Raw genomic sequence first — 13,570 nt, forward strand, 5'->3', positions numbered from 1 at the left:
AGTATGTTTTTAGTAGGATCTAGTTACTTTTAGGGACGTTTTCATTAGTTTTTATGTTAAATTCACATTTCTGGACTTTACTATGAGTTTGTGTGTTTTTTTGTGATTTCAGGTATTCTCTGGCTGAAATTGAGGGACTTGAGCAAAAATCAGATTCAGAGGTTGAAGAAGGACTGCTGATGCTGTTGGATTCTGACCTCCCTGCACTCAAAGTGAATTTTCTGGAGCTACGGAACTCGAAATGGAGCGCTTCCAATTGCGTTGGAAATTAGACATCTAGGGCGATGGTGATACATTACATAAAGCCAGTCATGGAAAGGAGTAAGACTGATTGGATGAAGATAGCAGGAAAGCAGAGGTTTAGAGGAACGAAAGCATCTCTATTCGCTTATGTGAAATTCTCACCAATGATTTACATAAGTATTTCTATCCCTATCTTATTAACTACTTTCGAAAACTCCATTATTATTTTATATCCGCCTGACTGAGATTTACAAGGTGACCATAGCTAGCTTCATACCAATAATCTCCATGGGATTCGACCCTTACTCACGTAAGGTATTACTTGGACGACCCAGTGCACTTGCTGGTTAGTTGTTCGAAGTTGTGAACCATGGTATTGGCATCATGTTTTTGGCGCCATTACCAGGGAAAGAAAGATCGATGAATTTTACATAATCAAAGTGTAATCACAATTTCTGCACACCAAGGAGCCAGAGAATAGGGGAATAAAAAAAACAACAATTCATACAACATTCATTATTCACAATTTTAGGATTTAGATGTAGTTTTAGAGAGAAAGAGGCTCTCTCCTCTCTCTTAAGTTTTAGAATTAGGATTTCTCTTATTTTATGGTTATTTTCTTCATACCAGGTTCAATGTTCTTTTACTTTTTATGTTCTCTTTTACTTTTATTTACTCTAATGCTTTTATTTGTATTTGACTTATGTTGCCCAATTGGCTTATGAACTCTTCATGTTAAGATTTGAATATTCTATTTAATGTAATTTGAGGTATTTCAGATTAATGATTATTTTATTCTATTTATGATGCTTTCAATTTAATTTAGATTTATTTTCCCCTTTTTGCTTTGGTTAAGTAATTGGTAACACTTTTGTTATCAGACTGAGCAGTTGATTGAAAATTGGGAATTGCTGATTGATTTGGATCGCTCTAAAGCTAGTCTTTCCACACGAGTTGACTAGGACTTGAGGATCAAATTGATTGGTCCACTTGACTTTCCTTTATTTAGTAAGGGTTAACTAAGTGGGAGCAATGACAATTCTCATCACACCTGATAAGGATAACTAGGATGGGATTTTCAGTTCTTATACCTTGCAAGAGATTTTTATAATTATTAATTTATCTTTCTTGCCATTTAAATTACTTGTTTCTTATTTCAAAAATCCAAAAATATATAATTTCCATAACCAATAATAAATCATACTTTCCTGCAATTCCTTGAGAAGAAGACACGAGGTTTCAATACTTTGGTTTATTATTTTTATTGGGTTTGCTTACGTGACAACCAAAACTTTTGTACGAAAGGATTCTCTGTTGGTTTAGAAACTATACTTACAACGCAATTATTTTTATAAAAATTCTTTACCGGCATAAATCAGTTCGTCAAAATGGCACCGTTGCCGGGGAATTGCAAACGTGTGCCTTATTATTGGTTATTGTAAATATTTTATTTTGCTTGTTTATTTGTTTTTATTTTTGTTCTTAATTTTTATTAGCTACTATGAGTTCTCACCCCAGTCGTTTTGAGTTTGGTTCTAATATTGTTGAAAGGAATGGAAGCTATAACAGGAACATGCATCAAGGTCAAAACAATCAGAGATGGACGGAGCCACGAGGATCTGATCAACCCTTTAGGCAACAACACCTTCCAAAGTGCCATGGACGACGACCATTCAACAATGCATGTCGAGACAATAGTTATGGTGGACCCCTTCGTGACAACCATCACCCACCAAATTACTACGGTCAAGAGCCATTCCAAGGTGCGTACCAAGATGATAGATATGGTGGACCCCCTTGTGGTTACCAACAAGCACCATCATATGCCTATAAACCACCTCCACAACATAACTTTGAACCATCAAACTCACAAGCCCCCTACCACCATTCACCTCCATACGACCCTAACCCATATCCACCCCAATTCCAATCCAATTACTCCCAAGAACCACCACTTTCCTATGCACCATGTCCATATCCATCGACCCAAGAATCACGGGAGCGTCTCAAGGAAACAGTGGAAAAATTTCATGCAACCCTTCACCAATTGGAGAAAGCGATCAATCGATTACCTTCCAGACGGTCGGACACTCAAGGAACCCGCATGGCTTCATGTGGACAATCTAATGAAGAACGTAGCATGAAGGAGATACTAGAAACTCTGATGGACAGTAAGGAGCATGACTTTGTACTAGAACAAGTGGAGGAAGCCGAAATTATCGAAGAAGAAGAATTGGTTGAAGACTTAGGAGATGCTGAACCTCCATGGGAATCCAGAATTGTGGAGAGTTCCGTCAAGAAATTTGCAATTGATGCTAAGGAGGATAGTGCACAACTCCCAAAGCAGGTATCTTTTGAAGAACTGGACGGAACAACTTGAAAAGCGAGTTTCCTTGATAATGATAATCACGAGTCAAGTTCTCCTAGTAATGAACTTGCATCTGCAAGTGAATTCTTTGAGATTGAAGAATTTTCCCCAAGTGAATACGAAGATGATGCGGAGGTAGACTTTTTTCAACCTCCAAATTATGACTTGAGTGATGAAGAAGATATCGAAGACTTTGATCAAGATGTGGTTACAGTTGAGAAAGTTTGCAAGGAAGTAGAGGAATTCACAGAAGAATACAAGGGAGTAAAGCTTGCAAAACCACTGGAAACACCTATTCCAAGGCCATTACCACCCAATACAAATTTCAAGTGGGTAAAATCCTTAGCCCTTATCTTTACTTTTCCACTTGAATATGGTTTGCTTGAAACAGATGGCCAGCTTAGAGCTCTTTGCGGCTTTAAGAGTAAAAGAGAAATGGTTCATACTCAGAGCTGGTATGCAAGATTCAATAAAGCTCCACGCTTCAATTTGAGGTACACGGATTGGTTTTGAGTTCAATTAAATGGGTCTCGGAAGATGTTTGGTCAACTCAGTGAGAATTCAAATCCCATACTACCCGGCTGGAAAAATGTAGATCAAGACAAAGATGGGTACAAAAGCAAGGTTTGGGATCCTGGAATCTATTCTGACATTCAACACCCGTGGAGCTTGAAAACCTTCTTTGATTTGCTCGAAGGCTTTACATGCCTTGTTTGGGACCCCGGAGGCCATTGGAATTCCAAACATTGGTGGAGATTTCTGGATGAGTTCAAACACAAACCACTATGACAATGAGTTCATCAAATTATCCAACTTAAGGACTTTAACTAAAAGTGCTAGGTGGGAGACAACCCACCATGGTATGATCGTTCCTTTTTTTTTTCAATTTTAATTTTATTTCATTTTATTTGGATTTAAATTTTATTTTATTCTATTTTGTTGAACCTGGAATTATTCATAACATCCATATCAGCATTGCATTTTGCATCCTGCATAAAAAAAATGCACCTCACGCGTGCGCATGGGCCACGCATAGGCGTCAAATCGACGTAACAATCCAACGCCCAGAAAGTTGGGCTGGAATCGTGCGGCTGTTGTGCATTAGGCACAAATTGGGCCACGTGTTCGCGTCAGGGACATGAATGCGTCCCTTTTACTTCACACACACCACGCGAAAGCGTGGGCGACGCGTACCCGTTGTGTGGAAATTCTTGCCCCCTCAATGAAAACAGAGAGTTGCGCCAAAACGATTCTGGAATTGTGAGTTTAGTAGTAATCATTGCCCCCTAAATGCAAACAGAGAGTTTCACCAAAACGACGCTGGAATTGTGCATTTAGCAAAATTCTGAGCGACGCGTACGCGTGCTTCATGCGTACGCGTCACTTTCATTATCCCTCAATCGCGCAATCGCGTCCCTAACGCGTTCACGTCATTACCGTTCCACCCAAGTCACGCGATCACGTGATCCACACGTTCGCGTGGATTTAAATACACTAACCCTCTTCGACGCGGAACCCTACCCCTTTCGCGTCCCAAAACCCACTCCCCTCCTCTCCCCTTCTTCTCCTTCCCTCCCCCATAACCCCCTTTCACCCTGCCTCCATCGAACCGCCGCCATGACCGCCTCCCAGCGCCGCCGCATCACCATCACCACCATCTATCTAAGCCCAATTTCTGTTCCTCTGCCTACCAAGTTACGCTAAACACCGATTCCTTTCCTAGTTAGTTTGTTAGTCGCATATTTTTTCAAATTCTATTCCTATTAGGATAGTTAGAGATGCATGAACGTAGTGGATTTTAGGTGGTTAGGTAGCTAGGATGTGGTTAGTGGATTTAGGCCTAATAATTGTGCCGTTCTTGTTACTTGTTTTATCTATTTCGCAATTTTCAATTTGCTTTGATGATAATGCTGTTCATATGCTGCTCTTTACTATTCCTTAATACAGATTAAGTTTGTTTATTCTGAATTCATGTGAATTACTATTTGTTACTCCTTTCTACACTACTTTATTATCATATGAACTGTTTTTGCTGCTGTTTATTACCTGGGAATGTCCAATTTTTTGCCAGAATGCTGCCCAATTTTTTTCAACAAATTGTTTTACTCAACTACCATTCATGAATTAGTTTTGAAAATTTCAAATTTTGCACTAAATGGTTTTAACCAAGGCAATTCATGAATGCACGAGCTAGCCTTCTTATTCTTTCTTATTCCCTTATTCATTAAATAACATTATTGATTATTCTACTTTAATTTTGTAATTCTTTCTATGATTAACCATCAATAATCTGCAATATTTACTTGAATGTGAGTTACTTGTTATTCAAGTTTGTGCAATTTTAGTTAATTGGGAACCACAACACCATGCCACTGACTTTAACTTCATTTTAAACTCTTAACCACTTTTAACTTTCTAACTTTTTAGCTTTCAACTAACCACTTGAAAACCACTTCAAGGCATGATTACTGTTTTTCCTGATTAACAAGAATTCCGCATATCATAGATTTTGGATTGTGATTTTCATTCTCAAACTTTTAACTTGAATACAATCCAAAATTTTACATCTATTTAACTCAATTCATGCTTATATTGCTACTTTATGCCTCTTTTGCCACTCTATGCTTATATTGATAAAATCCTATTTGCTTACCTATTTTCCTGCTTTAGTTCTTAAATTGTATCCTGGAACTTCTGCTTTTCAAGATGTCTGACCCTAAAAGCAAAGAAAAGGGCAAGGCAACCACAGGCAAAAGGAAAAGAGGAGAATCCTCTACTTCTATATTGGATATCCTCCATGATGATTCCTGGCGGGAAAAGAATTTTACCCCGCAGGAAAAGGCTTATCAGTTGGTATCTGCCACTGACCCAGTAAAGTTTGCCAACAGATACTGTGAGCTGAAGTATCCGGTCTTTGCATCTTCCAGGAACCTATACCTAGAAAAGACCCTGAAAATTTCAGAAGAACTCAAACAATACACCTCAGAACAAATTAAACAGAGAGGCTGGTTCTTCCTGGAAAGGAACTTGACTGAAGTCAACTCATTCTGGGTCAGGAAATTCTACTGCAACTACTTCAAAACGTCCCTGGATGCAGTGCAACTCAGAGGCAAGCAGATTTTGGTTACAGAGGAAGCAATTGAAGAAATCCTTAACTTCCAGCCTAAATTAGATCAACCAGATGGTTACCAAAAGGCTGAAGAGGATATGAGATTCATGAGATTTGACTGGGACGCAGTAAAGCGGACCATAGCTCTTGATCCTACTGCCCCTTGGGTCATGGGTAAGACAACAACATACCCAAAGGGCATAAAGCTTATCTACCTGAACGATGAGGCTCAACTTTGGCAGTAGATTCTGAGTAACTACGTGATGCCGAGCACTCATGAGACTGAGGTGCCAAATGCCATGATTACCCTCATCTGGTGTGTGATGGAGGGAAAGGACTTATATCTTCCCCGCTTTATTCGGTATTACATGGCCAGAGTCCATGTCAAAGGCACCCTCCCTTTCCCATATTTGATCACTCAGTTGGGCCGCCGAGCTGAGGTGCCCTGGGAGCTCGCAGATGAGAAGCCAACCGCCACCAACTGCAAGAAGATCATCCCTCACAGCAGGAAGTTTCAGGCTTTGGGCTACAGACCTTCATTTCTCACTGCCTCTGCTGAGGTAGCCACATCTTCTGCTGCCCCTTCAGCACCTACTGCCCCAGCCACCACTACTGCACCCTCACCTGCTCCCGAGCCCATTTATCACCTCGTGCACCAACTCTTCGCATGCCTAGATCGTATGGAGCATCGCAACAAGCGACGCTATGAGCACTTAAAGTTGATGATCCGATCCGATAGTAACATTCCCTCTGAGCCTGACATACCATCGGAGCTATCTGATGCGGAGGTGGACGAACATGAGGAGGAGGCACGTGCAGAGGCTGAGCAGGCTGCACCACGTCATGAGGAGCCACATCAGATACAGCCAGCAGATCCAGAGGTCCCTCTACAGACAGAGCCTCCGCTTCAGCAGGCAGACCCTCCGACACTCATAGAGACTGTAGACTCTCAGGCCACCACCGAGACACCAGCAGCACATCTTTCCGGAGATGACACTTCTTCACACCCAGCTTGATTGAGCATCAAGGACGATGCTATTATTTAAGTGTGGGGAGGTCGCCATCTCTGACGAATCTTTTTGGTGAACCACTTTCGAACTCTTTTTATCCTATTTTGTTTATTTTTTGTATTTTATTTTATTTTATTTTTATCTTATTTATCCTTCAATACTTGCACATTTTCCTTTTATTGTATTTCTGTTTACTTTAGTATATTTTACACTTTGGTTTGTATATATCTTAGATATTTAGTTTAGTTTGCACCTTTAGCTTATTAAGTTGTGATATAGAATATATGGATTAATTAGTTTAGTTTACCCTTTTAGCATATGATAATTTGATTTAATTGAAAATAAAATAGTAAACTAGAAACTTTAGTATAACAGAATCACAACAATCCACACACCTTATATATATATATATATATATAGCAATACATGTTGGTAAATTGACAACATTTTTCAAGGAAAATACTAAATTTTATAAAAGCCATTCTAAGATTCACATTGAGTTGAATGGAAACTCTTGATTTCTACTTGCATGACATACATAATTGATATATGGTTTTTGAGCCAAAGAACACACAACCCGTGAGTTTTTGAGCTTAATTGTATGGTTACATTTAACCATAAATTTCATTCCTGTGTGTTTCGCACTTCTTTTCTATGCTTGCAATCTTTACTTTGTTTCAATCTATATGTCCAATATAGAATGTAGATACATACCTGCATGTGATTGAGGCCATTATTTGTTGTTTACTCACTTATCCCAAATAAACCTACCCTTTTATGTCACCCTTGTTAGCCCTCTTGAGCCTTTTAATCCCCTTTTGTTCTATAACCACATCACTAACCTTAAGCAAAAAAATAGAATTAAAAATCCCAAATTGAATCTTTGGTTAGCTTAAGATAGAAATTGTGTGTCAATTGAGTATAGATAGATTGTGGGAACATGGGTTAATAAGAGAATATGTCATGATAAAATAATGGGAATTTGGGTACCTACTCATGTGAAACTAGAAAAATTAAAAAAATTCATGTGCATTGATAAGCTATGTTTATTTTCCTAGTAAAAAAATAATAATTAAGTAATTAAATAAGGGAACAAAATTACCCCAATTTTAAGTTAATGAAAAATCAATGCATATGTGATACAAGTTAAGAGAAAAAGTTAATACATGAGTATGGAATGTGAAAGTGGGGAATTATGGGTAGCTAGGTATGAATTTAAAGCATATAAGAGTATGTATGTTAGGTAAGAGCTTACATTAATCAAGGATTCAATTTATAGCTCACTTAGCCTCATATATATCCTCACCTTTACCTTGGCCCCATTACAACCTTGAAAAAGACCTTATGATGTCTGTATGCATACATTATATATTTGTTGATTGGTTAGATGAAGAACAAAGTTTTAGAAAGCATGACTAGAAAAGAATAGAGTGATCAACCCCAAACACTGAGTGACTAGAGAGTAAACACCAATCCAGTGAGGGTTCAATAGCTCATCTCCATATATCCAAATTTAATTATTTAATTGTCTTGCAAGTTTGTGAATTCCTTTAACTCAACACAATAGTGAAAGTGCTTTAACATGATTCAGGCTTGGTTATGCATATATGATTCCTTGAAAATATGAATCAAATTAACCACATGTAAGCTCTATATATAGGTGGATAGTAATTAGAATTGCATGATTCATTTAGGTAGCTTGCATTTAGAATAGATTGCATTGCATAAGATCCCACCATTCTACCTTCATTCTTTTCTCTTGGAATTAGCATGAGGACATGCTATTGTTTAAGTGTGGGGGGGTTGATAAACCCCTATTTTATGATTCATCTTGTGCTCAATTAAGTGTTTTTATCAATTCTTCACCCACTTATTCATGTAAATTGCATGCTTTTACTATTCCTTCCTTATTTTATGATATATGTGAAAACATGTTTCCTATGCTTTAAAAATATTAATTTTAAATATCCTTTATTACCATTCGATGCCGTGATCTATGTGTTAAGTAATTTCAGGATTTATAGGGCAGGAATGGCTTAGAGGACAGAAAGGAAACATACAAAAATGGAAGGAAAGCACAAAAATGGAGTTTTGAAGAAAAGGCAGCGACGTGGACGCGTGGATGACGCGGACGCGTGCCTAGCGCAAAATGCCAGCGACGCGCACGCGTGGACGACGCAGACGCGTGCCTAGAGTAGAACGCAAATGACGCGGACACTTAACTGACGCGTACGCGTGACAAAGAAAACTCTAAACCACGTGAATGCGTGACCCACGCGCACGCGTGACAGACACCACGTGCAGGAATCTGCAGAAAACGCCCTCAGCGATTTCTGGGCCCCTTTTTGGCCCAGATCCAAGCTCAGAAACACATAATAGAAGCCAGAGAATGGGGGAATAAAAAAAACAACAATTCATACAACATTTATTATTCACAATTTTAGGTTTTAGATGTAGTTTTAGAGAGAGAGAGAGAGGCTCTCTCCTCTCTCTTAGGTTTTAGAATTAGGATTTCTCTTATTTTATGGTTATTTTCTTCATACCAGGTTCAATGTTCGTTTACTTTTTATGTTCTCTTTTACTTTTATTTACTCTATTGCTTTTATTTGTATTTGACTTATGTTGCCCAATTGGCTTATAAACTCTTCATGTTAAGATTTGAATATTCTATTTAATGCAATTTGAGGTATTTCAGATTAATGATTGTTTTATTCTATTTATGATTCTTTCAATTTAATTTAGATTTATTTTCCTCTTTTGGCTTTGGTTAAGTAACTGGTAACACTTGAGTTATCAGACTCAGCAGTTGATTAAAAATTGGGAATTGCTGATTGATTTGGATCGCTCTAAAGCTAGTCTTTCCACATAAGTTGACTAGGACTTGAGGATCAAATTAATTGGTCCACTTGACTTTCCTTTAGGGTTAACTAAGTGGGAGCAATAACAATTCTCATCACACCTGATAAGGATAACTAGGATGGAATTTCCAGTTCTTATACCTTGCAAGAGATTTTTATAATTATTAATTTATCTTTCTTGCCATTTAAATTACTTGTTTCTTATTTCAAAAACCCAAAAATATATAATTACCATAACCAATAATAAATCATACTTCCCTGTAATTCATTGAGAAGACAACCCGAGGTTTCAATACTTTGGTTTATTATTTTTATTGGCTTTGCTTAAGTGACAACCAAAACTTTTGTACGAAAGGATTCTCTGTTGGTTTAGAAACTATACTTACAACGCAATTATTTTTATAAAAATTCTTTACCGGCAGAAATCAGTTCGTTACTACACCATCATAAACAATACTCTATACAAGAGAGGGATTTCAACACCACTGTTAAAATGCGTGCCGACTTCCAACACAAAGGAAGTCTTAGAAGAAGTACACAGTGGCATCTGTGGCAACCATCTCAGAGCACAAGCTCTCATAAAAAAGGTAGTCCGGGCCAGATTCTATTGGCCAACTTTACAAAAAGAAGCAATGGAATTCGTAAAGACATGTCCACCATGTCAGAAGCATGCTAATTTTTATATCGCCCCACCAGAGGAGGTCATCATCATAACCTCACCCTGGCCATTTGCAAAATGGGGACTCGACCTCTTTGGGCCATTCCCTTAAGGATCAGGACAGGTCAAGTTTCTCATCGTCGGAGTAGACTATTTTACAAAATGGATTGAGGCAGAACCCATAGCGAACGCCACTGCTCAAAGAAGTCGAAAATTCTTATATAAAAACATTATCACAAGGTTTGGGGTCCCACACTCCATCACTATAGATAACGGCACTCAATTCACAGACGCAGGCATCAGAAAATTGGTGGCCGACTGGAAAATAAAGCACCAATTCACATCTGTAGAACATCCCAGGCCAATGGACAGGCAGAAGCCGCCAATAAAGTCATATTAGTCGGGCTAAAATGGAGATTACAGGATGCAAAGGGAGCCTGGGCTGAAGAGCTCCCACAAGTCCTATGGGCATATCGGACAACTCCACACTCCACCACAAAGGAATCACCTTTCCGATTAGCTTATGGAATGGAGGCAATGATCCCAGTAGAGATCGAAAAAGGATCACCTAGAGTAATCCACTACAATGAAGAGGCCAATTCCATACTTCAAAAGGAGAAACTCGACCTACTTCCAGAAATTCGAGAAAGAGCTCGGATCAAGGAAGAGGCATCAAAATGTCGAATGGCCTTAAGATACAACCGAAAAGTAGTACAGCAAGGTTTTTCCGAGAACAATCTCGTCTTAATCCGAAATGATATTGGAACAAGTCGACCTAGAGAAGGAAAGCTGGCAGCAAATTGGAAAGGACCCTACCGAGTCGTAGAAAGTACTTGGAAAGGGATACTACAGGGTGACCGAACTCGAAGGGCGAGAGCTTCCAAGGTCATGGCACGCTTGCAACTTAAGAAAGTATTACAGTTAGGAGGTAATAAAGATCTTAGGATGAAGTGCACTCTTTTTCCTGAAAAAGGTTTTTTAACGAGGCACCGAGCCAAGATCCATGAACTACCTGACTTAGAGAGATAAAATGCCCACATGTATATATTTGCATTTTTTTATTCTGAAAAAAGTTTTTAGATTTTCTACAAATCCTCTTATCAAGACGCATTAATTTGAAATGCAAAAAATTCATTGCCCGATTATAAAGCTACAGATCGGCAGAAAGTGAAAATCAAATTCACTGCTCAATCACGATAAAGAGCAACGAAGATGAAAACCAAATTCATCAAAAGGTCTACCATACAGGGATCAAACCCAATTTCTACAAAATCGGCAAAGATGAAAAGGCGACAAAAATAGAATAATGCAAGAAGTTGTCGAAAGTGATCCATAGAAAGGACCTGACGAGGTCTTAATAAAAATGGGTCGCTAAAAATAACTTAAAGACAGACCGACGTAAAGAAGTCAGACCAGTCGACCACAATAACCAAAGTTATAAAAAGTAAATCCCTGGAAAGAGGCCTGGCCAGCCCTAAAAAAGAGGATTACTAAAAATAACTTAGAAGGGACTGACATGATGAAGTCGGCCCAACAAAATCACAAAGTTATAAAAGCAATCCATAAAAGAGACCTGACAAAGGTCCAAATAAAATGGATTACTAGAAATAACTTAGAAAGGACCGACATGATAAAGTTGGCCCAAACCAAAAGTTATAGGAAGTAATCCATAAAAGAGACCTGACCAAGGTCTAAATGAAATGGATTACTAGAAATAACTTAGAAAGGACCGACATGATAAAGTCAGCCCAAACCAAAAGTTATAGGAAGTAATTCATAAAAGAGACCTGACCAAGCTCCAAATGAAATGGATTACTAAAAATAACTTAAAAGGGACCGACATGATGAAGTCGGCCCAACAAAATCACACAAGTTATAAATAAGTAATCAACAAAAGGAGACCTGACCAAGGTCCAAATAAAACGGATTACCAAACATAACTTAGAAGGGGCCAAGTCGGCTTGACAAAGCTACAGAAAGTTTTAAATAAAGTAACCCATATAAAGAGACCTGACAAGGCCCAAACAAAATGGATTATTAGAAATAACTTTGAATAGACCGAGATGAAGAAATCGGCCCATAGAAGGCATGCGCTATAAGGGACTTCAAGTTGAACCCAGAAAGCCATGACCTCAAAAGGATCAAGCTACAAGTATGAAAGTACGAAGGCAATCAAAAGAGGTCGGAAAACAAGATTCCAACACCCTGAAGATACCTGGAAAATATTAAGCAAGCAATCAACAAGCAGAAAGAAATTTGCTATAATAAACAAGACCCAAGAGAACACCTGAAGTCGACCCCTAGAGGCTTGAAAAACTACCTTTGTTTTTTCAAAATAAAGTTGCTAAAAAAGCAACTAAAGTATCCAGAAGTCAAGACCACAAACTACAAAATAAAAGAGATCAAAGGCCACAGGCCGGGCTATACACAATACATCAGAAATAATTATAGAGAATCCAAAGACTTCCCAGTTGCAGCATCCCGAGGTGAAGGAGGACGAGTCTGAAGGGGTACTGCAACCACCGTCCCATCATCCCGGTTCAGGATCTGGACGTCAGGATCAGACTCAGGCTAACCGACTTCAGCTTCCGGAGTTGAGGAAGGCGGGTGTTCATACGCTGGGTCGAACTGTCCGACCCGGGATGTTTAGACGACAAATTCAACCGACCTCTTCAGGTCAGGGCTATCCGACCTCTTCTTAAAGAGCTCGGCCAAATCGCTAAGAAAGCCCAAAAAGGGCCCAAACAGAGGAACACAACCCAAATCCAAAGGCAGTCCAAGCCTATTGAGATAAAGACGGTTCCCTTGAAGATAAGATGACCTCACTCAAAGATAAGATAAGATAAGATAACTATCTTATCCTCAGAAAGATCACTCTACAACCATTATAAATACACTGGAGCACCCAAGTTTAACTCATACTCTGATTCTACTAAAAACCTGCTTAATACCCTTACTAACTTAAGCATTGGAGTCCCTTGCAGGTACCACCACCCTCCAGTGATGAAGGATCAGCAGCATAGCCAGTCCAACAAGTTGGATACGACAGTTCCGGTCGCCACTCACCAGCTGGACGCGTCAGCTCTGACCAATACTGAAGATCTCATCCGAGACCAACCCACAGTTTCAGGTAACCCTCAGACAGGCAGAAGCATTGTCACAAGGTTTGGGGTCCCATACTCCATTACCACAAATAATGGCACTCAATTCACAGACGTAGGCTTCAGAAAATTAGTGGCCGACTTGAAAATAAAGCATCAATTTACATCCATAGGACATCCCTAGGCTAACGGACAGGCAGAAGCCACCAATAAAGTCATATTA

This window comes from Arachis ipaensis, chromosome B09, assembly GCF_000816755.2.
Source record: "Arachis ipaensis cultivar K30076 chromosome B09, Araip1.1, whole genome shotgun sequence".
Taxonomy (NCBI): Eukaryota; Viridiplantae; Streptophyta; class Magnoliopsida; order Fabales; family Fabaceae; genus Arachis; species Arachis ipaensis.